The sequence below is a fragment of the Carlito syrichta genome, unplaced genomic scaffold (genome assembly GCF_000164805.1).
Source record: "Carlito syrichta isolate Samal-C Ts95f unplaced genomic scaffold, Tarsius_syrichta-2.0.1 Scaffold287926, whole genome shotgun sequence".
NCBI lineage: Eukaryota > Metazoa > Chordata > Mammalia > Primates > Tarsiidae > Carlito > Carlito syrichta.
This window is the reverse complement of record NW_007232022.1, coordinates 212,118-236,642: the sequence shown is the minus strand read 5'-3', so window position 1 is coordinate 236,642 and position 24,525 is coordinate 212,118. Positions and strand designations below refer to the sequence as shown.

General features: G+C 47.4%; 2 pseudogenes across 1 annotated transcript; one reads left to right on the top strand and one right to left on the bottom strand.

The window, feature by feature from the left end:
* Positions 1–223: 223 nt before the first annotated feature.
* On the bottom strand, positions 224–7,574 carry LOC103255192 (annotated as a pseudogene). Its single transcript, XR_504008.1, has 3 exons — positions 7,530–7,574; positions 3,928–4,122; positions 224–1,369 (listed from the first exon to the last, which is right to left on the bottom strand). The product of XR_504008.1 is annotated as a rho-related GTP-binding protein RhoG-like (transcript).
* Positions 7,575–11,052: 3,478 nt separating this feature from the next.
* Positions 11,053–23,222, top strand: LOC103255191 (annotated as a pseudogene).
* The last annotated feature ends 1,303 nt before the right edge of the window (positions 23,223–24,525 follow it).

Genomic DNA, 24,525 nt, shown 5'->3' with positions numbered 1-24,525 from the left:
GCGCAGGCAGTGGCACTCTTGAAGCTCCCCAGGTGATTCCCCTGTGCGTGTTAGGTGGGGAGCCATGGCTCTAGATCCCACCTACCTCTCAACCCCTCACCTCTGGGGTTCCCCAACACACATCCCCTGCCCAGTCCCAAACCATTCAGCTGTGCAGAGTAATTTGCATTTTCCAAAGGATACAATGCTACCTGATGTCTTTTTTTTTTCCCCTCTGGAGACAGGAGGTTTTATTGATATTGATGGGAGTAGAAAGGCCCCCAGGACCACAGGGGCTGAGTCGGTCAGTAGATGTATAAGGCCTGGGCACATGGAAGCAGGTTAGGGTACATTCATCTTCTCAGGATTCTGTGACTCCTTCCTGGAGGAAGGGAGAGAGCATCTTAGGGGTGCAATTCCAAGAGCAGCAGGGGCAGAGGTTAGAGATGGCTGAGAGCCTCTAACCCCAGAGGAGGCACCACAATAGGCAGCAGCAACTGTGGAAAGCTGGATGAACTGGTCAGTAGCAGAAAATAGGGAAGGGGTACTGGATTGGCCTCTTGGGAAGGGGTCCATCCTTGGCTTGGGTGAGCTCATGAGAATAACTAGTGTTTCCAAGCAGAGTGGAGCAGGGCCCAAAGCCCCTTTCTCTGCAGGCCTCTTTATGAAGAAAAAGGTAGTCGGAGAAAAAGGCATTCAGGGAGCCCCTTGGAAAGGGGTGCCAGAATTAGTCCGTAAGGCACAGCTGGGGTAGACAAGGCGCCAAGGCACAACTGGTGGGGGAATGGCAAGGGCAGCCTCCAAGCTGAGTGCCAGGGTCACAAAAGGATGCAGGACCACCCACGCTTGATGGGCGTGGGGTTGAGCACAGCCCGGACAGCCTCAGCAAATACTTCCTTGACACCATCCTGCTACAGGGCTGAGCATTCGAGGTAGTAGTGTACAGTGTGGATCTGCTTGGCCAGTGCCTGGCCCTGCTGCTGTGTGATGGGCACCTGGCCCTGCTCCTTGAGGCATCATAGGGTATCAGGCTGGGCTCTCAGGTCCTTCTTGGTGCCCACCAGGAGGATGGGCATGTCAGGCAGCGGTGGCATACTTCTGGATGCCACTTGTGCCACACGTTCTCATAGGAGGGCAGACTGGCAATGGAGAAACAGATGACAAAAACATTGGTCTGAGGGTAGGAGAGTGTGCAGAGGCAATCATACTCCTCCTGGCCCGCAGTGTCCCACAGGTTCAGATTCACTGTGCGCCCATCAACTGCACTCTGGGCGCTATAATTGTCAGACACCATGGGGATGTACTCCTTGGGAAAAGCGTTGGTTGTATAGCAGATGAGCAGGCACGTCTTGCCTACAGCCCTGTCACCCACCACCACACACTTGATACTCTGCACCGCGGGTGCAATTGCTGAAGCGGAGGCAGTGCCTCCTCCCTCTTCTGGGACCCTCTGAATGCAGTGACCTGGTGCCCTCCCCGCGGTGGGGGTACTAGGGTCAGTGGCAGTGACTCCGGGCTCGAGAAGGCTACCTGATGTCCTTATGTCCTCATTCACCTTCTGCCTCCACTGCCCAGAATGCTTCCATCTATCCTGTCTAAAATGACACCCAAACTTTGGGGGCTACAGGCCTGGACAGTGGCATCACCAAGCAATGTATAGGAAGAGGGACAAGAGCAGATTTGGATGGGAAGTACTTCCAGGTAGGGCAGGACCCCAAGTCCTCCAGAAAAGCCAGGTGGAGTGCCAAGCCTTTGCCCCCCAACCTGGAGAGGACAAGATGTTATAGTGGCCACCTCTCAAGGCAGAACATCTGAGAAACAAAACAGCCCAGGGTGACTGGGCTTCACCAGACGAGCCACCTGTTTTGGCTAGCTTTTCCAGATAAGTTCTCAAAGTTCTGCTTCACTTGGTCACTAGACACTAAATAAACCTCAGCCTCCTCATCCATAAAGCAAGGATAATTATGGCATCTACTTCATTGGGTTGTTAGGGGAATTACATGAGCTGACACATGTAAAGAGCTTAGGCCGGGTGTGATGGCTCACACCTATAATCCCAGCACTTTGGGAGACCAAGGTGTGAGGATTATTTGATGCCAGGAGTTCAAGACCATCCTGGGTGACACAGTGAGGCCCTATCTCTACAAAAATGATTTTTAAAAATTAGCCAGGCATCCTGGTGGTGCATGCCTGTAGTCTCAGCTACTCAGGAGGCGGAAACAGGAAGATCACATGAGCCTGGTACTTTGAGGCTGCAGTGAGCTATGATTGCAACACTGCACTCCAGCCTGAGTGACAGTAAGACCCTATCTCTTAAAAAAGGCAAAGGGCTTAGAATGGCACTTGGCACATGATAAGCACTAGGAAATGTTGCTATCATCAGTACTTTCGTGGACATGACGGAGACCCTATAAACATTTCATAATAGGGTGTTTTTATAGGTAAATTCTATTGAATGTTGCAATGTCCTATAAGCTATGTGTGCTTAGCCCTTGGTATTTATTATTTTATTTAATCCTCACAATGATGCTGATGTATTATGGGTACTATTATTACAGATGAGGGCACTGAGGCTCACAGCAGTTGATGACTTGTCCCAACGTCACACAGCTAATATGCGATGATGCCAGAATTTGAACTGGCTCCAAAGCCCATCCCCCCTCACACATGTCACCTCATCGACTCTTCAGAGGTCTGTAAACTGGGACTTCTCCCCATTTTACAGATGAAGTAATGGGCTCAGGGAAGTACAGCAAGCTGCTCACAGTGACGTAGTGAGGAAGAGGAAGGTAGAGTGAGGTTCAGGATCCAGGCTGACTTCAAAGCTACTCATGACCCGTAGCCCCTGGATCTCCACAAAGCCAGTGCAAGTAGTTTACAAAGAAATGCAGTCTTCTGGAGCCCAACCTACCAATAAGGTTTCTGCCTTTGTCATCAGAGCGTTGCCATGGTCTCTGCACACATTTAGCAATTAATTACCACTATTAATTTCCACTATTCCCTGGCTCATGGCATTCCTTCTTTCCTGTCAATTGCTGGCCCTGGAGCCACCCAGGCTGTGGTTCTGAGAAGGGCAGCTCACCCGCTGCAAGAGTATGCCCCAGCACAGACCCCTGCAAGCCCAGTTAGGTGTCGCAGATACTGCCCAAGGCCAGTCACCAGGACTGCTGGGAGCATCCAGATGCCTACACGTCCTAGCAGCCACACCTGGGGATGACTTGATGCGTCACCCAATGGAGCCACTATGGGACACTTAGAAAAACTCGGAGATCTCGGGTGTGGGAGATCCTGGACAGGGAGTTGGGACTGTGGTCCAGTCTCTGCTGCTGATGACACTGTCCTCACCACTAAATCTCCATGGGTTTCAGTTCTGCCCCGCTCCTTCCCTAATCTGCCTATCTTGGGACTTAGCATTCGTTTGCTCACCAGGTTCAGGAGCAAGGGGGTGAAATGGACACTTGCACACCCTTTTTGTTGGTACACACAGCTCACCTTTGGGCCAGCCATACTGCCCTCAGTGTATTTTTTTTTTTTTTTGAACCAAGGTCTCATGCAGTTACCCAGGCTACAGTGCAGTGGTGCAATCATAGCTCACTACAGCCTCAAATTCCTGGTCTCAAGTGGCCCTCCCATCACATCCAGCTAATATTGTGTTATGTTGTTTTTTGAGTTTTTTTTAGAGAGACAGGGTCTCACTATGCCACCCAGGCTGGTCTTAGACTCCTGGCCTCAAGAGATTGACCTATCATGCCCAGCTAATATTGTTATGATTTTGTTTATTTTTGTAGAGACAGGACCTCAATACGTTACCCAGACTAGTCTCAAACTCTTGGGCTCAAGAGATCCTCTGCTTTGACATCCCAAAATGCCAAGATTACAGGTGTCAGCTACCATGCCTGGCCAGGTGCACCCTGAGAGGCCATCCCTGTCCCAACCCTGTGTCCCCACTTCGGGTTGCATGATACTGTCTGATCGGCCACAGACGTCAGCAGGAAATGTGGCCTCCACACCGCCCCCATCCTTGTTGACCTCCTGATGTGGCAGGCTGAGCTGGTGCTGCAGGGGCACTGGTGAGGCAAACTGGTGGAAATACGTTCCCGGGACCCAGCTAGGCCTGGTCAGTGACTTCCAAACCCTGAAGAGCTAGAGGGGTGCATGTGGAGGGCAAGTCTGTGTCCCAGGCAGGCCTGGAGCGAAGGGGAGCATAGCCCAGCCAAGGACAGTGGCTAGGAAAGAGGCTGGCGGCTTCTCAAGGCTCCATTGATGCCCTGTGCAGTGCTGCTGGTTCCGGGTCAGGTTGTAGCGTGGTGTCAGGGGAAACAACCATTTCTGCCTCGCTCCAAAAAAGATTACCGGGACATCCTCAGGATCCCCACAAAAGAGGGTGGACATTCAGAGATCCAGGGTGGGTAATTCCAGAAGACCCAGGCATGGTGGACCCAGTGAAATGTAGAACCTCAGGCCTGTATGCAGATTCATGCGGGACCTGGGGCCTGGAACTTTGAGGTCATTGTGATCCCAGGAAAGACTCGAGTCTGAGGTGGCCGTGGAGCCCGCGGGGTGACAAGCAGGGCGGTGGCTGAGAGGTCTGACTCAGCAATGTGGCAGCTGGAGTGCCCAGCCGGGCTCTGCCAGGAACTGGGGGGAGACACACAACAGCCACCCCCTAACAATCCCCCTGGTTACAACACTCGTCCCGCATAAGGAGAGAAGGGTCAGCAGGGGTAGGTCTGAGGAGAAGGACCACATAACAGCGTGGACATGGGCATCTTGCAGTCATTGCCTCCTTCTGGGTTAGAAAGGGGCATGGACTTGGCCAGCCCAGCTCTGGGAGCCTGAGAAGGGAAGGACTCACCCAAGGCCACCCTACAGGTAAGCAGCAAAAGCCAGAACAGAGCCCAGGTCACATGGCACCTCCACAACACCTGGTCCCCTCCCCTATAACCACACAGAGCTGAGAAAGTTGGGTTTTCTCTCACACAGAGACGGCAGAGTTTCTACATACCCATGTTTACTCAGGCTGCCTGGCACAGAATATTTTCCTGTCATATTGCTGATGACTTGCCTTGTGATCATTATTATTAATGAGATGTGATCTCATATGATAGAGTCCTCTCCCTTGTGTGAAGTATTTTGAATCCCTCTTTTGCAGAGAGAAAAACTGAGGCTCAGATAGATTACGTAACTTATTTAAGATCACACAGCTAATTAGTGACAGGGTCAGGATTCAAACCCTTCATTGAGGCCCCACAGAAATGAGTCAGTGTCCCCCCACTCCTACACCCCCTTATGTGGGTCCAGGATTGTCTGTCCCTCTCTGACCCCACCCTGGCTGTGCAGATGACCAAGGGATAAGCTTTCAACTTGACTTTTAAAAATTGTGATTGGCCGTCGTGGCTCACGCCTATAATCCTAGCACTTTGGAAGGTCAAGGCAGGAGGATTGCTTGAGTCCAGGAGTTCAAGATCAGCCTAGGCAACATATGAGACCTTGTCTCTTCAAAAAAATTCGCTGGGCATGGTGGCGTGCACCTGTAATCCCAGCTACTCCGGAGGCTGAGGTGGGAAGATCACCTGGGCTCAGGAGGTGGAGGCTGCAGTGAGTTGTGATGGTGCCACCACACTCCAGTCTGGGTGACAGAGTGAGACCCAGTCTCAAAAAAAAGAAATGCTACCCTCAGTCTCAAAAGACAAGTTCCTGATGCCAACCCAAGAGAACTCTGAAAATCTTGGGGGGAGAGGCAAAGTCACTCTGCTCTGGAGGTACCCCTGAACTGAGTCAACACTGGCTAGACATCCCTCAGGTTCAAGGTGAGATTATCACCTCCCACCACACCAGTCCTGGAGTTTTCTCTGGAGTGGGGAGCAGGGTGGCTAACCCAGGGGTCAGCACTGCAGAGCATCTTTCCCCAAGGGAGCTATGGAGCTTACAGATCCTTAAGTCTTCACGAAGTCTATGTTCAGCCTTCGCAAGGAGATGAGCCCACGGAGTGCCACAGTGCACATCTTTGTACATGCAACAGCGAAAGAAAAGCCACCCTGCAGAACCAACACAGGCCTGAACTAGATGACATGTGTGCAGGACCCCTGACAGAGGCGGCGCTGGCTCATTTGTAAAGTGAGGAGGATGAGAAACATGCGGTCCCACGGGGAGTTTGAACATACAGATTAATCGCTGGGTGTAGGTGACCAGTACAGATAAATCTGACTTAAACAAAGAAATAGGAGGAAGGTGTGCCTTCTCCTGAAAAGCATTTTTATCAATTATCATCTCAAATTTTGAAATTTTATTTCCAATTCCAAAGCAATCCATGTTGTTTACTTTTTAGAAACAAATTTTAGACATAAAATACACAGAAGAGCATTTGCTCAAACCAAAATTAAGCCATTTTGCTAATCCCACCACTTTGTTGAGTCTATAAAGAAGAGGGTGCATCACCCCACTCCCAGTCCCTCTCTCCAGAGGTAACAACTATTAACTCCCGGAGGTAAGTATCCTTCCAGACTTTTATCTATGTTTAAATAAACCCATGTTGACATGCACAATAGATAAATAATGGTAAAGGCAGTCTAAGTATCTTCCGTATGCAAGAAGGAACAATAAGCCTGTTAAGCAAGAAAAAGAAGATAAAGTTTTGAAATATAAACAGAGAAAGAGCACCCTATTAGTGGATTGACTCTGCCAAGTGGCCTCCCACCCTGTGCCCCAGGTCAGTGGGCAGCTAGGGCTGCAGGGAGTGGCTGTGACTCAGTCTGACCACTGACCCAGGCAGACAGGGGAATGAAGGCAGGAAATGTCAGGAGTCCATCAGGCGCATGGGGCTTATCAATGTGGCATCGGCACATGCCTCTGGGGAGCATCAAGAAGTGCTCTGAATCGAGCTGACAGGCCCATTAGCTGCCAGCTCCGGCCACATCTTGCTGGACTGATGACCCAGCCCACAGCCAGCCGGAAGACACACCCAGATAGCAAGATCCTGTGGGTGCAATTGGGCATCATGCCCAATAAACACAAGTGCTGAGTATCGACTCAACACAGGGTGTTTTTTGCTGGTATCTCACGAAAGTCCCCACAACACCTCTGGAAGATAACTACTACTGACCCAGTTTATACATGGGGAAACTGAGGCTGAGAGGAGTGAAGTCCCCAACCAAAGATCACGTGAGTAGGGAGAAAGCCCAGCTTCTAATCACACACCCTATGGTCTCTTTCTCATCCATAGGGAAGATACCTTTCTCCCCACTTCACAGATGGGGAAACTGAGTCCCAGAGAGGTCAAAATCTACGCCCTCCCAATCAGAAAAAAACCCTATTCCTCCCTCCTGGGGCCGAACATGGGGGCAGTGCTGGGAAATTCAACAAGGGCGGGTTGCATAACATCCCTCGTTCTCCGCCAGAAGCTGCAAACACCCACTTTCCCCATTCACGAATCTGGGCAATGAGTGGTGGGAGTCAGGGAAAGATATTTTTAAAAGCTTGTCTTCAGTCAGGGAATTTCACAGTATAATTATATAGTGAGGACGCCAAATTAGCAGAAAAAGGGTACCCACCAGATGCAGCGGCGGCAACACACCACTGCCGACATCCAGCCCCATGTCCGCAGGTGACTGGTGGCCCCTGTGTGAGCTGAAGAACCCTCTCTTGAGATCCCAACACACGCGACTCTTGGACCCCTAGAAAGACACTGCCGGAAGACCCCGCGGAGATCCCTGACCCAACACCCTCACTTCACACTTAGGGAAACTGAAGTCCCAGAGGAGAAGTTCATCCTTGAAGCCACACCAAGGATAGGCTCGGGACTGTGCCCCAGCTCTGGTGCCTCCGACTCACCCTGCCTCTCTGGATCCCAGAGACAGAAATAGACCAGGCCTGGGCTTCTAGAGGCCAAAATGAACTCATGTGCGGTTCTCTGCATTGTTACCATGGTTATAAATAACAAGGGCTGTGGTGGAGCACAGCAAATTAGTTAATGATGAGAGACAAAACTTCCGACAGTGACACGTTCCGCATGAACAAATTGCTTTCCTAATTCGGTGGCAAGCTGGACCCCAGCGGCAGAGCAAGTATTGTAGTAATTACGGTAGGGGTGAGATCAGGCGCAGTTGTCATTCAGAGCCTGTCTCCGCCTGTCCCACTCTCTCCTCACCAAACAGGACATGAACAATGGCAGGTTCATGTGATCCGTGTCAGCCCCAGGTCAGCAGGAGAGGTGGTGGCTGTGTTCTCTGCGAGCCCCACAGGGAGGCAGCAGCTGGTCCCTGGCAGGAGGGTAGTCAGCTCTTAGAGGTCTGATTAAGAACGGGGTAAGGCTTTTTTTTTTTTTTTTTTTTTTGAGTTGCAGTCTCACTGTGTTGCCCAGACTGGAGTGCAGTGGCCGCTCCCGGCCACCGCAGCCTCGACCTGCTGGGCTCTGGCGATCCTTCTGCCTCAGACTTCCAAGTAGCCGGAATTACAGGCATGCGCTACCACACCCAGCTGATTTTTTGATTTATTGTAGAGATGAGGTCTCACTGCCCAGGCGGGTCTCGAACCCAGGCAATCCACTCACCTCAGCCTCCCAAAGGCGCGGGATTACAGGCTGAGCCACTAGTCCTCTTTCAGTGGGCAGCACGATTGGTTCCATGTTTTTGCTGTTGTGAATAATGCTGCAATAAACATGTGTGTGCCGGTGTCTTTTTTATAGAGTGATTTGAGTTCCTCCGGGTATATTTCCAGAAGGGAAATTGTGGGGTTGTATGGAAGGTCAATTTTTAGATCTTTTAGGAATCACCAAACTGTTTTCCACAGAGGTTGTACTAGTTTACACTCCCACCAACAGTGTAGAAGTGTTCTCTTTTCCCTGTATCCTCTCCAGCATCTGTTGTTTTGGGGGTTATTGATGATGGCCAAATATTATGCAGCCATAAATAAGGACAAAATTATGAACTTTGCAACAACTTGGATGGACTTAGAGTCTATAATACTGAGTGATCTATCACAGAAACAAAGAACTGAGTACCACATGTTCTCATTCATAAGCAGACCTTGAACAATTATCATAATACTATAAGAAAGGGATTGGCAGTCGTGGGAAACTGCCAGAAGAGTGGAGGTGGTTCACACCTCAACAACAAGGGTACCTGCATAATGAACATTTGTATACCTAACCCTGAATTGTACCCCACATGTTTAAAATTAAAAATTAAAAAAAAAGAAGTGGGTAATGCTAAGGACTTAAGTCTCCCAGGAGGCCTTGCTAGATCATTTGGCAAATTTTCTCTGTGTCATCAAGGACCTGGGGATCCTGGCTCCAGTCCTTACTGTGGTGGTTGTTTGAAAAACTGCAATGACTCCTCCCTGCATCCACTCCTCTTTGCAATGTGACTTTGCAGTCCCGCTTCAAGAGTAAGAATCCACTTCCCCTCCCGTGACTCTGGACTGTTCTATTCACTTGTTTTGCCCAACAGGATGTGTGGTTGTGTCATGAGTACTAAAACATTTATCTCTGACCCAGAAGTCTCGTGCCAGCATCCAGGAAATAGTCACAGGCTAACCTATTAGCATGTAAATAAGATGAAATCAAATTCTAGATTCAATACAAACCAGCCACGCTCTTGCCCTAGAACCATTGCAGTCTCTGTTCCCTCAACCCAGAACACTTTTCCCTCAGCAATCCACATGGTCTACTCTCAAATTCCATCAAATGTGTTAGTCCTGGTCCTGTGAGGAGCAGTTGCTGCAGTAAGATTAACCATGCAAGGCTTTTATTAGGGGAATTGCCTTGTGAGAGGAAATAGTGTTGGAGCAGGGGAAGAAGGGATTGCAGTGGGACAGTGGCACAATTCTGACCCCAAGGGAAGGAGGAAAGAGAAAAGGTTGAGTGGAAGAATCCTCTAGTGCTGTGCAAACTAAAGAAGTTTCAGCAAAGCCATTGGAAGTCCCTAAGCTCAAGTGCTGATGAGGCAGTCCTGTGTTTCCCAGAAGAGGTCAACCTTGTCAGGAAGAGGCCTGTGGGAGATGGTAACCTTGACACAAAAGCAGCCAGGGACTCCAAAGCAAACATGCTGTGGGCTTTGGTATTCTTCCCCAATATCTCCATATAAAAGAGCAAGTCCCCACCTCTCATTTCCCCAGCATTCTTCCCTGCTTTATACTTGTTTAATTGCACTTATCACTGATTATGTAAATACTTACTTACTTGTAAATTTTCCCATCTCTGACCACTAAAAGTCAAACCTCATGGCAGCAGAAATTTTTGTCTGTTTTGTTAGCCGCTATATCCCCAAAACATTAGGCTGGCATTCAAAATATATTTTTTAAATTGTTGAATGAATTAATTAATAATGAATAAAATAAGAAATGCTTCCTAATAGGTACTGAAAGACCACTTTCAAATTGTGCAAGTCCCACATTATAGGTTGGATGTTTGTGTCCTCCCAAAATTCATATGTTGAAGACCTAATCCCCGTGTGATGGTATTTGGAGACACGACTTCTGGGAGGTAGTTAGGATAGATAAGGTGATGAAAGTGGGGCTCCCATGATAGAATTAGTGCCCCTGTAAGAAGAAATCAGAGAACTTGCTCTCTCTCCACGAGCATTCAGAGGAAAAGGCCAAATGAGCACAGAGCAAGAAGGCAGCCATTAGCAAACCAGAAAGAGAGTTCTTAGCAGAAATCAAATCAGCCAGCTGGACTTCCCAGCCTCCAGCACTGTGAAAAAAGAAATGTCTTTTATTTAAGCCATCCAGTCTGTGGTCTGTATTTTGTTACGGCAGCCAAAGCTGACTAAGACACTTAAGTTCAATGTTAGGTCACACAGTGGAGCATCAGAAAATTTTCAGACCACTCCAAATAATGCTTCATGATACTCCAAATGTCAACAGGAAGTGGTACTGCCTTCTTAGTGGCTGCCACTAGTTGACAAGGAGACAGGAAATTGTATGTCTGTGGTCGCTGGTGGTAAATATACATGGGGAGGGGAAAGGAGACAATATCTTTGGCTAAGCCTCTAATTTCCCATCCACTTGCATTTCCTGTCTCAGAAAATTCCTGTGTCATCCTGGACACTCTCACGCAGCAGAGCCTGGAAAGACATGGTGACAGGCGATGATGGGCTGGCCCTGAGGTCTAATCAGCCCCTGAGCTCTGGGGGCAGTTTTCCCTACCTTGTTGCTATGGCAACAGAACCCAGCTGCAGGGGCCCACCTGTCACCAACACTGGGGCCAAACTCTGATTGCATCTCAACATGCCTGTCAGTGTGGGAAAGGAGGAAGCGAGCATGCAAAGGCCTTGCGTAGCTCTCGGAAATTGCAGGTGGCAGTTAGGAAGCAAGTACCGGATGCAAAGCTGTGGACTTTCCCAGCTGGATGCCTGGGCCCCTGGGAGTGTGCACAAAACCCCAAGGCTGCCCTCCTTCCATGGCCAGACAGCTGTGAACAGAAGCACTACCAGAAGCGCTCCCACAGGTGAGTACTACAACCCCAGAAATTACACCAAAGCCTCATCTCCTAGATGTGATACTTGTCCCCATATTTACCTTCAAACCAGAAGTGGGAATCCGGGCTCCATCCTGCTCCCCTGTCTGCTGGCCCATGTGACCCTCCCCCAATGACCTACTCTTTCCCCAGAATCGATGTCCTCTACAAGAGTAGAAAAGTCACACCAGGATGTGTCACTCCCAGATTGCCAGACAAGGGCCCCAGGCTCTATGTTCACACATCACCGAGGCCGTGGGTACGCCCTTCTCTTTGTGTCCCTCCCTTGCAGGCGCTGTGTGACCACCCCTCACCACACCATGGCCACTTTCCTGGGCCAGGTCCCTTTTTTCTCTCCACTTAGACTATTGCAGCAGCCTCCTGAACCATCCCCTGTGCTGCTGCTCTGCTCTGACCAGTGGGCCCTGAAGCCCCTCAGGGGCTCACAACATTTTCCATGAATACTACTCTACCAACTGCCAGCCTACCCCTCTCTCCATCAGGGCTCAAAGGTGATTACTCACACCAAGGGTTAAGGGACATCCCAGAAGGGAAGAAAGACATCTTCACATCGTTGTGACACTTCCCCATCTCCACCACCAGGGCCTGTGCCCCAAACCCTCCCTCTCCTGTAGGCCCAAACAGTAAGCATCACACATGTGTGCATGAGCAAACAGAGCCCTGAAGAGCAAGGTGTCACCAGTGCCAGCTGTATGCATGTGGTAGCTCTGCCTCTGTCAGGGCACCCTATTATGTCAGTCAATGTGGGCAGAGTATTTTCAGCTGTGAGACTACTCATGGCTACAAGTAACAGAAGCACAACGCAGCATTTCACATATTGATTATCTTCTACAAGAAGCCCTGAGGTAGGGCGATTCCAGGGTTGACCAGTTCAGCAGTTTGACATTATTAGGGACCCAGGTTCTTTCTGTTTTCTCTTTCTGCCATCATTAGCTTGAGGGGCCTCATCTCCCCTCATGGTCTTAAAATGTCTGCCACAGCTCCAGGCCTCACATGCGAACTAACAGGCAGCAGCAGAAAATGACTTTTTTTTCCTGAGTCGGAGGCTCATTCTGTCACCCAGGCCACACTCACGGCCACTGCAACCTCAACCTGCTGGGCTCAGGCAATCCTTTTGCCTCAGCCTACCAAGTAACTGGAACCATTAGCACATGCCACCATGCCTAGCTAATTTATTTTATTGTAGAGACAAGGTCTCGCCAAGTTACCCAGGCTGCTCTCGAACCCCTGGACTCAGGCAATCCTCTTATCCCCACCTTCCAAAGTGCTGGGATTACAGGAGTGAGCTACCACATTCAGCGAAAATTACTGTTTTATCTCTCACCTCTTCAGAGTCAGATACTCTTTCTCAGAATGCCATGTGTGCAAATATACTCAACCTCAAATTAAATGCACTCATAAACCATTTTTTCACCTGATGATTTGTCAAGAGGCCAAAAGATTAATACTGTCTGGGTTAGGGCAATAAAAATAAGGACTATCATTCTTTCTTGCAGAAGAATAAACTGTTATGAGTTTTATGAAAGAGAAGCAATATCTGTCAGTATTATAAAGGGTATTTGCAGCTGGGCATGATGCCACACACCTGTAGACCCAGCTACTTAGGAGGCTGAGGTGAGAGGATCACTAGAGCCCAGGAGTTCGAGCCTGCAGTAAGCTATGATCGCACCACTGCACTCAACCTGGAAGACAGAGTGAGACCCTGTCTCTTAAAGAAAAAAAAAAAAATCTGTTCTTTCATCCAGAAATTCCAAATTTAAAACAACTAAAGGATTTATAGTAAAAAAATCTTCTCTCACTTCCCTTTTCTTGGTGACTCTGTTTCCCTCTCCAGGAGCAATCTATGTTACCAGTTTCTTGTTCATCCTTCCAGCGAAGTTCTACACATCTATGTACAAATACCACTAAATATATATTTTTATTTTCCTACAAAAATACTTATGCTGTATTACAAATATACAAAGCATGTTATAATATTGTTTATAAAAACAAAAGATTGCACTCTGATTATTAAATTATTATATATCCATCTAAAAAAGCAAAAACTTTGTACTGATACAGAATAATCTCCAAGACATATTAACTGAAAAACAAGGTGCATAACAGTACACATAGCATAGTTCCATTTGTGCAAAATAAAAATATATATTTAGTGGTATTTGCACATAGGTGTGTAGAACTTCCCTGGAAGGATGAACAAGAAACTGGTAACATAGATTGCCCCTGGAGAGGGAAACTGAGTCACCAAGAACAGGGAAGTGAGAGAAGACTTTTTACTATAAACCCTTTAGTTGTTTTAAATTTGGTACCCTATGAATTTATTATCTATTAGTAAATTAGATATAAAACAATTGAAATGAAAAGGTACACTGAAAGTATGAAAACTGTAATTAGCATGTGCTGGTGTAGAGTGTTGGAAATGGATATTATATTAGTTTCCTATACTGCATAAGAAATCATCACAAACTTAGCAGCTTAAAACACATATTTTTCATCTCACAGTTTCCACGGGTCAGGAGTCCAGCCACAGCTTGACTGGGTTCTGTACACAAGGTTTCACAATCAAGTATTGATTGGGCTGCATTCTCATCAGGAGGCTTGACTGGGGAAGAACCCAATTCCAATTTAACAGAATTCATTTGGCTGAGGGTCCCGGATTTTTGCTGGCTTTTATCTGGAGGCCACTCTTAGATTCTAGAGTCTTCCTTCACTTCCTTGCCATGTGGCTGCTTACATCATCAAGCCCAGGAGGGAAGCCTTTCTCCCCAGTCTGCTAAGATGGAGTCTTATGTAACAAAACATAACAGCAGAGTGAGATACCATCACCTTTGCCATATTCCAGAAGCAAGTCCAGGCCCCACACCCATGTATAGGCACAAAGACTTGAACACTAGGAGATGGTAATCATTGGGGAACACCTTAGAATCTATTAGCAGGAGATAAGGTGCTTGAGGAGACAAGCATCTCTGTGCTTCCATATTTTCCTTAACATTTATTGCACAATTCCTATATACCAGGGGGTCCCTCCTGCCTTGCAGCTTAAGGTTTCTGGGGGCTGCATTCTGAACTAATCCTGTCTATCCCCTGCTCCCCCGAGGAAGCAGGGTGAGGAGATCCAGTTAAAAGGGTCCGGGCAAGAGCCAAGACCAAGAAAAAAGCAAAACCTATTGTGTTCTGTGTTGGGAACCATCAAGGAAAAATAGAGACACACAGACTGTCAAGCAGTCTGGGTCCTCTCCTATCCCCAAGTTGACTTTCCTAGTAACGGGAGCTACTCACTGTGGAGGTGGCCTACTGAGACTGGGGACAAGTGAGGTCTTCAGACACCCAGTTCCTTTTGTTCAACTCCCTTCCAAAGCATCATCTTTGTCCTGAGTGCTCCCTCACTGCTAGGGTCTTCTACCACCCTGGGCAGGGCATGGTCTCCCCCAGATCAAGAAACATGAGCTTTATTTATATTGACCAGTGTCCTAGGGGTCCTCCAGGCAAGGCCACTCTGGTTGAACCCTCCATGCCCTCCTATCTCCTCTGGCCACATCCCTCACTTCCAAGGTTCCCACTTAAAAGAAAAGTCACGAATTTTCTCCCAGACCCCCTTGTAAACTTTTGTGATGAAAGTTCCTTGGCTAGCTCCAGGGCTATGCACTTCATACTAGACTTGTAAGAACAGGATGTGCATTAATGTGTCACCAGCGTCATCATAGTACCTACTATGCATTGACTGTTACACATATCTAGGCTGCAATTCTGCTAGTGGGTGTCTGGGGTTCCCATGTGACCCATGTGTAACCTCAGACCCAGAGAATTTTGGAATTGCCAGAGGCCACCCAGCTTGTGAATGAAGGAACAGGATTCAAATCCAAGCCTGTAGGACTGAAAGCCCCAGTCCTTCCTCTCCATGCGGCTGCCCACTGCTCAGTCATGCCAGATCACATGGTCAGTATTCAGCACAGCGACCACATAGTGACTCACAGCATCTCTGACTCCTCAAGGAGGGCCTCCTCACACCCACAGAAAGATAGATTTCACTGCCTTCCTTCTAGAAGCCTGGCAGAGGGACCTGGGAGTGCCCTGGGCTCAAAGCTCAGAGTCTCTCTCTCTCTCTCTCTCTCTGTCATGTTTAAGAGACTCTGAAGTAGCTGACCTGGCACCCAGGCCTTGTCTCCTTGCCCCTCTGCATGGGAAAAGAAGAGCTATTTCTGGGACACCCTTATGACTCCCCTCTCCTGCCACAAAAGGCAATAGCATCAAACCTGGTACTGACAGGTGCTCCAACGTCACTGGATCCAAATGTGTTCTTCCTCTCCACCCATCCTCCCCCAGGCCATCTCAGCTTCTGCTCACAAAACCTCAGTGATAGTGAGTTCACTACTGGACAAGGGCAGCTCAAGCCAAGCAAACCTAGGCCTCCTCTCCAAGGGCTGAATTTAGAAACCCAGCCAATGAGGGGACCTCTCATCAAGTCAAGACACCGGGAGAGGCCAAGAGCAGTGGCTCAAGCCTAAAATCCCAGCACTAAGGGAGCTCAAGACAAGAGGACTGCTTGAGCTCAGGAGTTTGAGACCAGACTAGGCAACATAATGAGACCTCATCTCTACAAAAAAAATTAAAGAATAAGCTGAGTGTAGTGGCACATGCCTGTAGTCCTAGCTACTCAGGAGGCTGAGGCAGAAGGATCACCTAAGCCTGGAAGGTTGAGGTTGCGGTGAGCAGTGATTGTCCCACTGCACTTCTGCCTGGGTCACAGAGTAAGACTCCAACAGAGAGAGAGAGAGAGAGAGAGAGAAAGAGAGAGAGAGAGAAGGGAGGGAGGCAGGGAGGGGAGGGAGGAAACACAGGGAGGAACTTCTTGGTGGAGAGATTCTTTAAAACTAAATGTGGAAATAAAGCATTACAGAATGAGAAGCTAATCCTCATCCACCACTGATGGGTCCTGTCTTAGTCCATTTTATGCTGCTTTAACAGAACACCTGAGACTGGATCATTTATAAAGAATAGAAACTGCTCACAATTCTGGAGGCTGGGGGGGCCCAAGAGCTAGGCTCCGGCACCTGGTGTCTGGTAAGGGCCTTCTTGCTGCATCCTCCCATGGCAGAAGGTGGAAGGACACACGAGTGAATGTTGCATGAAGTCTCTTCTATAAGGACTTTAATCCCATTCATGAGAAGAGGCGCCCTCACGGTCTGGTCACCTCCTAGCAGCCCCATCTCTGAATACTATCACATTGATCATTAAGTTTCAACACCTGAATTTTGGTGGGGACACATTCAAGCCATAGCAATCCCTGCACCTCCCGGGATAGTGCTTAGACTTCCCAGTGTGTCACCCAGGCCCGCCACCCCTCAAAGGGCCCAGCATCGTAACACAGGCCCATCACCTGCTGCACCCTGCTTGTGTTCACTCGACACTCCAGCCAGCCAGCCCCACCACCCAGCTGTTCCCTGAAAAGATCCTTTTGTACTCCCCGCCTTGAGAGGTGACAGTTCCCCATCCCAGACTGCCCCTTCCCCTCTGCACTCCTTCACTTGTTCTTGTGCATCATCTGAGCCTCAGTTCAGTCGTCAGTTCTTCAGTGAAGCCTCTGCTGGCCCCTGCGAGTCAGTCCCTCCCTCCTCTCCAAGTAAAGGTTTCCATTTCCTGAGTACCCGATGAGGCACTCTGTTTGGACTAGGCGTGTGTCAACTCTAGCTTTCATTAGAACCTTTTGTAGAAATCATTAGTATCCTTTTTATTTAGAAAGGGAGGGAGGAAGGGAGGAAGAAAGAAAGAGGTCTGGCACAGTGGTTCATGTCTGTAATCCCACCACCTTGGGAGGTAGAGGCAAGAGGAATGCCTGAGCCCAGGGGTTCACCTAGACAACTTGGCGAGACTCGTCTCTACAGTAAATCAAAAAATTATCTGGGCATGGTAGTACACACCTGTAGTTCCAGCTACTCAGGAGGCTGAGGCAGAAGGATCACCTGAGCCCAGGAGGTCAAGGCTGCGGTGACTGTGAGCGTGCCACTGCACTCCAGCCTGGGTGACAGAATGAGACTCCAACTTAAAAAAGAAAAAAATAGAAACTTAGAGATGCTACCTAGACCAGGACTACATGGGCATATTGGATCCAGAGTTTAAATACAGTTCCCTCCCCTCTTTCCACAACTACCATGTACTGGGATCCTTCCTTCCCCTTGAGGCCAGTGGTTCTTAAACTCTTCTAGACTTTGATCCTTAGTACCAAATACATTTTGTATTATAATCTAGTGCTCACCTACACACACAAAAGTCATAGAACATCTGTCCTTTCTATTTTCAGTACCCTTCCAGCGCCTCTATTTTCATTTTCCTAAATGCTGGTCAGGATCCACTAGATGGATTTTGTGATCCACTAATGGGGTGAGGACCCCCAGTTTTAAAACACTGCTTTGGACTGGCAGCGCTTGCATTCAAGGACCTTGCACGGGGTCTGCACACAGTCGGTGCTCAATATATCCCCAAGCCTGACTTCCACTGAGCCAGTATTCCACCTCAGCCTTGGGAAAATCACAAATTCCCCCAAAGCCAATAGACAAGACAATCCTGGTGGTGAAGCCATTCCTCCCAGTGTTAAGTTCAGAAAGCAGCAGAAGCTTCCAGGTGAAAAGGTGGGAATTGAGCCTCCCTGAGAGAACACTGCTAGTCAATAGGTCCAAGGCAGCAGCTCTGCACAAGGCTCTCTGGTCCTACGGCCAGGGTCGGGACCTGCCATGGTGGTCTTGGAGACAGAGGCACAGACTTTCGGAAGCTATCAGCTCCCTGTGCCACCCTCCCTGGGTGGTGGCATGTGCCAGCGGGGCAGTGACAGGCAAGCGAGTCTCGTCAGCCCCGGATTTCGCCTCTGACTAAACAAAGACTGAGCTCACTAGGAAGCTGGGTTCTAAATTTAGCACCAAACTCTGGGAAACTGGTGCATTTGCCCCCAGCGCCTGTGGCAAAGCGGGCTAGAAAGTTACTGCTCTATTTTTCTCACTCTGCCTGGGCTGTCCTGATGCCCAGGAGTCCCGCTGACTCACCAGGGCCCCCAAGCTGGTGGGAACCGCACCTTCATGACCTTCCTCTGAAAGGCTGCTGCCCTGCTGGGGAAAGGAGGCACAGGTGAAACCCTCAGGGCTCTCTCAGTGTCCAAGGCCTGACAGGCCTTACTCCCCACCCCCCCGACACCCATGGGCTCCATCACCACCTGTCTCTGCAGCCTTCCTCATGCCCCACCCACCTCACAGCCTGAGCTGGGCCTGGTCCCAACTGGCTCTGGGCTGGAGGTGTGAGGGGGAGGCTTGGGGAGGTCTCAGGCCACCGTCCCACTCCTTCTTCGTACTCTTGGGCTTAGGGGAGTGTCCCTGGGTAATGACAACTCCTTCCCCATCATCCTGCCCAAAAAGCTTTTCTTGCAAGAGTGAGCACTGGTGTCCAGAGCTCTTAAATCACAGATTGCAGCTGGGCTCCCTGAGTCCTTGAGTCGTCTCCCTTAATCCTCACACAAATCTTGTGAGGTAGGGACTATGATGAGCCCATTTTACATAGTGGAAAACTGAGGCTTGCAGAGGTTCACTGACTTGCCCGACATTATACACCTGGGCCAGTCCAATGCCACAGTCCTGCTTTTAACAGCTCCTCTCCACTTGCCTCTGTGCCTGGGGACCTCTCCCGGGGCCTGGCACCTGGATCTAGATAGAGCCTGGGACTTTGCTCAACAGTTGCTACCGCCAACACCCCACAGCCTGTGAAACACAGCCTGGGTTAGGATGAGGCTCTGAACTAGAGTCCCTTGCTGGCTGTGTGGGCCTGGGCATGAGGCTCAGTTTCCCCAACTGTAAAAGGGGGTGGCTTTGTAATCTGTTGAGTGGGCTACTCTGGACTCCATTTCCCAGGATACCCTTGTGTATTTCTGGCTAGGGTGGGACACAGGAGACTTTTTGGGGGCGGCCGTAGAGGGCCGAAGTAAAGCTGGCAGCCATTTTGTAGCTCACGCAGGTTGCCACTTACCTGCTGGCTAACCTCATTGGTGTGGTGCCTGCAACTCTCCTACCTTCAGCTTCTTGACTTTCTGGCCAGGTCTGTGTGTTCAGCTCCATGACAGAGGACCAGCATCCCTGCGGAACACTTAAACTGTCACAAGTGGAGGAGGCAAGAGCTGACACAGTCTGCAGTCTGTCCTTGTGGTGTACACCTCCTCCTCCTCCTGAATTGCCTGGGATTTTCCCCATTTTATAAATCAAACAAAAAGTCTTCAGTCTCAGGAACTCCCTAAGGCCTGGAGAAAGAGGATAGTTACTCACTGTGTTCCAGTTTGTGTCACGGGGTCCAGCAGGTCATCTCTCCTTTTCATCCATTTCCTTTCCCAGCTGCCTGCTCCGTGTGTTGAAGGACCAGCATCAGATGCAAAGAAACAGCCTCACAGAGACAGCTTAACCAACCCCACATAGTGAAGGTCAAACCTCTGCAACAAATCTTGATAGATAGATAGATAGATAGATAGATAGATAGATAGATAGATAGATAGATAGATATAGATGATAGGCTGGTGATTGAAAGGTAGATTGATGTGATATACAGATGACCGATGGCTGTAGTGGTAAAGGGATGATATATTCAATAAATAGATAATGATAGAGAGATGAGGATGATAGATAATGATCGATAGATGATGATAGCAAGATTAGACAGATAGATAATGATAGAGAGAGAATAGTGATGATGATAATGATAGAAGATAGACAGACAGACAGACTAGAGAGAGATCATTATCAGGTGGTAACAATGTTTGTTTCATGGAGCTGTAAGCATTAGGTGAGGTATGCACACACATGGTGTCTGGCACAGAGGAAGCAGTCAATAAATATTAGATCTCATTGATAGTTAACAAGGGTCACAAATTGCTTGTGTGTCAAATGACAGTTGCAATAGCTGCTTGCCTGATCCTCCGAGCCACACGTAGGTAAAGCTAGTCTAGAATGATAGCAGTTATCTTTGAATGGGTGTTGACTGGGAGGAGCATGAGGGAACCCAAGGGGTGCCGGCCATGTTCTACACCTGATGGTGGTGGGGACTTCATGGGTATATGCACATGCAAAGCCTCACTGGGCTGTACACAGAAGATGTGCACACTTTACTGCGATATGTTATAACCCAACACAATATTAATTTTTAAAATTTTGTAATGGAAAAAACAGAAAAATGATCGAATTCCCCTCTGGCATCAGTTTCCTGTATAACCTCACATAATGTCTTTGGACCACATCCATAAAGTGGGTGAGCCTCGCCAGGGGTGAGGGAACCGGGCCATATGATCCCCTTGTCCCCAGATTCTCTGGATCTTTGTTTCAAAACAAGCAGGAAAAAAGAGGCAGCTACAAAGAAGGCCAAACAACTGAGGTATGGTCCCAGGTGACAGGAACGGTGCTTTTTATGGGATGCCTGGGACTTGCATTTCTAGGTTCTGTCCTTTGGACAAAGACAATTATGGGTTTGTGTCTACACAGGAAACGCTCATGAAAGTGCTATAGAAAGGCCAGAATGCTAGGGATGAACAGAAACCATGAGATGTAGTTTGGTAGCCATCACTGGGACATGGCAAGGGAAGGTGTATGCCCAAGACCTCATCACCTGGAGAAGGAAGGATGGAAATGCCCATGATTATAGACCCACTACGCACCGGGCTCAGCACCAGGGTCTTCACATGTACCATCCCATTTTACCCAGCAAGGGTACAATGTGCAGTCATTAAAAATGACAGATTGTCCATTTTTTTTACTCATTTGCATTTTCTAATTTTTACTATATGTGTACAGCAAAAAAACTACAGAAATTAAAAATTAAGAAATACATAATGGTCAGAGAAGTTATTTTTCTCTCAGTAATGAGAGGCAACTGTCTTCTAAAGTCAGGAATCAATTGAACACAATCCTACACAGTCCTAAATTAATGCACAGTTAGGCTGTTATTGCACCAGCTGGATCATCCAGGGACTGTGATTGTCCCAGTTGCCAAAGTGTTTGATTTCAACTTTGATTATCTGAACACGGGCTTGGTTAGAAGGAGAGGAGTCCAGGGCGATAGAAAACAGTCAAAGCACTACCGGACTCTGTTGCTATAGCAACAGCACAGTAAAGCTATTTAGCTGTTAACTCCTGAGAGAAAAGGCAGGACAAAAATTAGTGTAAAGTTATAGCACAATTTGGACTGCAGGCACTTAACCTCTCTCCCCCCAGCACTCCTGAGAGTATACTCAGCATGTTCCCAGCTAGCTGTAACTATATTTGAACTAGAGAGAGAGAGAGAGAGTACAGGTATTTGAAGATGATACCTAGAACAACGCTTTCAAAGTACATTGTGCAAACAAATCCCCAAATCCCCCAGGGACTTGGTTAAAAGGCAGAATCTGGCTAGGTGATAGGGATGTTGCTGGCCCACAAACCACTTCACTTTGAGTAGGAAAGCCCTAGTCCAGAATGTTCAGCTTTTGCGAAGAAAGAAACCAGACCAGCATGTCTTGTTCTCTGCTGAGTCCTCAGGCTCTAGCATGTACCTGATACAAAGGTATGTGGGAGAGGGGAAGGAGGCTCCACACATGCTATACCAATGAGCAAATGAATGAATAAATGAATATTGGATTCATTCACATTTATACTGGTCATTTTAGCCAGGAAGTAATGCCCTTGGTAAATGATGAAAGAGCTAGTCTTCTTTCCTCTCTGGGCTTCTGGTCACATTTTAATAGGTCCTGACTTATTGTATTTTATTCTTCCAGAAATTACTATTAATAGATAGGTATATATCTTTGTTCCTGATACAAATGAGAGTATACTATGAGCATTGCTTCATGTCTTGTGGCTTTAAGAATATGTGTATTGGAGATTGCTGAGGTCTGAATGTTTGTGTCATCCCCAGATTCATAAGTTAAAACCTGACCCAGCTTGATTGTAGCTTTGCTGGAGGCTGCAGCTAGGCCTCCAGCAAATAGCAAATACCTCCAGGTATGACAATGATGTCTCTGTTTAGGGCCCTCAGGGCAGGATTCATCAAATTCAATATGCAATGGAAGCTGTTAAACAAGGTTCAGTCACAGTTGGTATAAATCAAAAGCCCATGCAGTGTTGGTTGCACTGAAAAGGGTATCGTCGGAGCTTATAGCTCATCAGAAAAAAATTCTCCATGTTGACAATCATATTGGTATCTCAATTGTGGGGCTTACTGCTGATGCTAGACTGTTATGATATTTTATGCACCGGAAGTGTGTGGATTCCGGATTTGTGTTTGACAGACCACTTCCTGTGTCTCATCTTCTATCTCTAATTGGAAGCAAGACCCAGATACCAACACAAAGATATGGCCAGAGACTATGTGGTGTTGGGGTACTTATTGCTGGCTATGACGATATGGGCCCTCACATTTTCCAAACCTGTACATCTACTTTCTTGACTGCAGAGCTACGTCCATTGGCACCTGTTCTCAAGCAGCTCATACTTACTTGGAGAGACATATGCCTGAATTTATGGAGTGTAATTTAAATGAACTGGTTGATCGTGGTCTGCATGCTTTAAGAGAGACACTTCCTGCAGGGCAGGACTTTACAACAAAGAATGTTTCCATTGGAATCATTGGTGAAGATTTGAAGTTTACCATCTATGATGATGATGGTAAGTCTCCCTTCCTGGAAGGTTTTGAAGAAAGGCCACAGAGAAGGGCACAGCCTACTCAACCTGCTGGTGAACCTTCAGACAAGGCTGATGAACCAATGGAACATTAAGTGATAAACCAGTCTATATGTGCATTATTAAATATGCAAGAATGTAGGAACACCTACCTTGACAATAATCTATGCTTTGAACCAAATTTGCAGAGCGGTGGAATGGTATATTGTAGAAATCAGCCCAGATGTGAGTTTTTTCTAAGCAGTCTTGCTGAAACCATATGAAGGGGTGCATTTTTCTTTGAGAATATCTGCAATACCATTTTCTAGAGAAGATAGGTATTTGACTAATGTTTTTATATGAAGAAAATCGTGTCTTTGCAGTTTTAAAGACAACTGTGAAATAAAATAGTTTCACCTCCTGTAAAAAATAAAATAAAATAAAACCTGACCCCCAAGGTGATGGTATTAAGAGGTAGGGTTTTGAGAAGTGATTGGGTCATGAGGCTAAAACCCTCAAGAATAGCATTAGTGCCCTCATAAAGGAAACCTCAGAGAGCTCGTTAGCCCTTTTGCCCTTTCGCCATGTGAAGATGTAGAGAATGTGTCACCTATAAAGAATGGGTTCTCAACAGACACTAAACCTGCTGGCACCTTGACCTTGGACTTTCCAGCCTCCAGAACTGTGAGCAGTACGTTTCTGTTTTCTATAAATTACTCGGTCTCAGGTATTTTTGTTATAGTAGCCCAAATGGACTAAGAGAGAGACTGTTCCATATCTGCACATGTAGCTCTGCTTCTATCCTTTAAGTAGCCAGATAGGAGTCTGTTCCAAATACACTTTTGTTTTGCTGGACATTTTTTACTTTACAAGTCCTTTGCTATTTCAAACTATGCTATGATAAACACTCTTGTTTTATGTTTTTGTGCACATGAAAGTAATCTGTTGGATAAATTCCAACTGGATGTGTAGTAGGTAAATCAAAGAATGTGCATATTTTTTATGATGCTAGATAATATTTAATTGCCTACCCAAGAAGTTGCACCAATTTGACACCCTCATCAACATTTTATAAGAATGTCTCTTTCCCTACACTTTACATTCTATATACTGACAGTTTTTAACCTTATCAATCTGATAAATGAAGAGGAGTCTTTGTTTTCATTTGATCTCATTAAATATGAATGAGATCAGGTATCTTTCCACATATTTCTATACCATCCTATTAACTAGTAAAGTGTTATTTTGGAAGGTTATCAATTGTGTATTGATTTGGGAACCAGCAGTCTGAATTCTCTTATCATTTCTGATAGTTTTTTTCAGTTGATTCCTTGGGTTTTTCAGTTATACAATGATAGCATTTAAAAATGATAAGTTGATTTTTCCTTTATATTTTTTATTCTTTTTTAAAACTTTTAT